A 3658-nucleotide genomic window follows, 5' to 3' on the forward strand; every position below is an offset into this window, starting at 1 on the left:
ATCACAAACTACTCTCTTTTGAGTGACTTTAAACCACAAGAATTTTATAGTATATCCCTAGTGGATTGTACCTATGGACAAAAATGAAAGTGTAATAAAAAACTATTTTTAGTAAGCATACATTGGTAGTGGTGTTGCTATTGTTAAAGACAGTGAAATAAAACAATAGAAAATTTTGCTGAATATCATTGAAAACCAGGATTTTTAGATAAAAAAAAGGGCATAAAGATGTAAAAATAAGTTAAGACCAAAAAGTCTGTAATCCTAAATTTAAATTAGAAGGTTATGACACATTTTCTTTAAATAATAGATGTAGAAAAACACCTGCATACAAATATTTTCTAGATCTCTTCATTGAAAAGGTCTGGATACAATGACAAACTCAGTAACATAAGCAAGCACCCTTTATGCCAGAACGTTATCTCTAAATGCCATTGCTTTGGTAATGGCCCCAGAAATTTGGCTAACTCTGGGTCAAGGGGATATCTATGATGTACTTGGAACAAGGAAGCTATCAAAGCTAGTAAGTGCAAGTCAAAAGGTATGAGGAGCGAACTCTAGACTCCCTGATCAAAAATGGGAAATTCAGACCATTAATACAACCAGTAACTGCAATAGATTGAAATACATCAGTTAGTTTAAACTCTAAAACCAAATAGCAAAATGAAACATCTCTTTGGTCACCTATGGGGAAGGTTAAGGAATAAATTAATGTTTTGAAAACAAGTTAATATGAACTATATTTCAGGTCTCTGAACAGATGATTAAAAGAAGTTTCACCTTTTAGATGTGTTCTTGATAACATATTTTAGTTAACAAATGAAGAGGAAATAACAATCAGAATACTGTCATTTTGCAATTCCTCAAAATTGTATTCATTTTGATCTAGGCAATGATCATCAATACCTGCTAATATCCTAAAATAAAGTTTCCTAATTGAAGTACATACCACCACTGTGGAAAAACTCTTTTAGTAACTTACACCAATTTTTATGTAGCCATTAGATCTAACTACTAATTCTTAGGAAATACAGTGAACTAAGGAATATGTTAAACATCTAGGTCCGTGATGGCGAACCTTTTTATAAATACCACCCACTTTTGCAGAGCTGGTCAACCTGGTGGGTGTTAGCGGAGCAACCAAACGGTGCCTTGATTAGCCCACCATGAAAGCTGGACCACCCACTAGTGGGTGGGAGGGACCAGGTTGACCAGCACTGCAAAAGTGGGTGGTTTTTATTAAAAGGCTCGCCATCACGGTCCTAGGTCATACTGATCATAAAAATCAAGACTACGGGAAACCAAACAGAACAAAATGCCTGGTTTCTTCAATAAATATTTCTAGGACAAAAATTTCAAGGAGTAGATTCCATCAGCCAAATACAATGTATAAGCCTTATATGGATCTTGACCGAAACAAAGAAAGTTAGGAAGCGCTGAGGAAATATTAAAAGTCATGAACTATTATTACTTTTTAAATGTGATACATTGGAGAACATTATTTATCTTTTAGAAATACATATCACATTTATGAATAAAATGACATAATGGATGGTGTATCCAAGATTGGCTTCAAAAGAATACAGTGCCATTGGGATGAGGGTGAGAGATGAAGCCAGATTTGTCATCAGCTAATAATTGCTAAAGCTATGGTAGGTACATGGGGTCATTACATTCCTTCTTATTTTTTTAGCGTATGTTTTAAAATTTTCAATATTAAAATTTTAAAATCCATTTCTATGGAAGATAGAAAGAATAGATATTGGCAGAAAACTAGTAATTTCTACCACATCATATAATAATAATAATGCATATCCACTTTGCAAATGAAGAAAATGTGACAGAAAAGAGAAGTAGATGGCATCCTAGGTTGGGAGTCTTAGGAGAGGAGCAGAGGAATCAGGTGAGGGGGCTTTGGGAAGGGCAGGGGGACCTGGTGCCAGAGACACTATTAGAGGGAGTTGGGAAAGGAAGAAACTTGGTGCTCATAAAAATTTTGTGATTTGTTTAAAAAAAAAAAAAAAGAAAATTCATTAATTGAAAATTTAGTGAGAACCTACTGTGAAATCTCACTGACCAAAGCCTCTCAGGATCACACCTTGAGTCAAACAAAATGAGATTTATTTAGCTCACTGCAGCAAGGAGAATATACCCTGGGCAGCTGTGGGGCCTCTCAGAAAAGAGGACTGGGAGGGGCTTTTTGTGGAGTTTGGTTCATGTTGGATGATACTAAGGCATTTTTTAAAAGTATCTTTTTTTAAAAGACTATTCAATTTTTAGAGAGGAGAGAGAGAGGCAAGGAGAGAGAGAGAGAGAGAGAAAATGGAGGAGCAGGAAGCATCAACTCCCATATGTGCCTTGACCAGGCAAGCCCAGGGTTTCGAACTGGTGACCTCAGTATTCCAGGTTGACATCCCATTGCGCCACAACAGGCCAGGCGATACTGAGGCATTTTAAGGAAACAGGCTCATTCTGGGAGAATGTTGTCCACAATGGGGTGTCTGAATACTTTTTTCTCTAGGAAGCTGGAAGGTTAGAGCTGACCTAGTCAGAGGGGCAGTAGTTAATCATTTTTTGTGGGTGACAAGTGGCCTTGCCTCTGTCCCATTTATATGTGTGACATGGTTTATGTTCAGTGAGGAACATGGTGGGCTAGTTGTCAGGAGGGCCATTTTCCCCTTTCTTAGTACCACTATGTCGAGCTTTATGCTGGGGTTGCAAACCTGGGTAACAGGTTCTAGCCCCTGTGGTAGACTCGAGGCCAATCAGGTGGGTATAGAGGGGCCGTTTGGCACATTGAGCATACTCTATTTTTAATTTTGTTTTTAAGAAGAGTGCACGTAGGCCCTGGCTGGTTAGCTCCCTCAGTGAGAGCATGCTCCCAAAATACCAAGGTTGTGGGTTCGATCCCTGGTCACAGCACATATGCCCTCAGGCACATATTTAGTGACTGCACAACTAAATGAAATGACAAATGAATGTTTCTCTCTCTCTCTCTCTCTCTCTCTCTCTCTCTCTCCCTCCCTCCCTCCCTCCCTCCCTCTCTTCCTGCCTCACTCTGCCTCTGTAAAAATCAACGAAAACAAACAAACAAATAAAAAAGAGGCATATAGATATGCATCTTAAATGATAAGGGGTAAAGAACAGAGACCAAAATGGTCCCCAAACGGTGTGAACAAGCATAAATCTCCAAGCCATAAAGTGGATTGAAAATGACATCATCAATTACCCAGAAAAGTCCTGTGTAGCAAGGACAACCCATTAAATAAATAAAAAAATTAAAAGGAGTCTCATTAACAATTACAGCAACCTTCTAGACTGTTTTAGAAACCATTAAAAGACATCCAAGTTGCATTTCTCTAAATCACTTCACACCATTAACTTTACATAAAGAGCAGCACCATTGAGAAATAAATGAAACAATTCAACTGGCACTGAGTGTAAGATTATTCAAGAAAATCACCATTTGAAGGCCAGAACCCTAGTTGCTTTTGCATTTATGTTTTGCTATTGGCCGTATCAAATAATTTCAGCTGAGGAAGCAAGAGTTAATTAAAATAACTTCCCCTGGTATGGCAGGTAAGTTGATATAGTTGCCGGATGATTTTAGCCTAAGTAGAAATGTTTTCCATTTTCTACCTCTTGGTATTTGGAAAAT

Source organism: Saccopteryx bilineata, chromosome 6, assembly GCF_036850765.1.
Source record: "Saccopteryx bilineata isolate mSacBil1 chromosome 6, mSacBil1_pri_phased_curated, whole genome shotgun sequence".
Classification (NCBI taxonomy): domain Eukaryota; kingdom Metazoa; phylum Chordata; class Mammalia; order Chiroptera; family Emballonuridae; genus Saccopteryx; species Saccopteryx bilineata.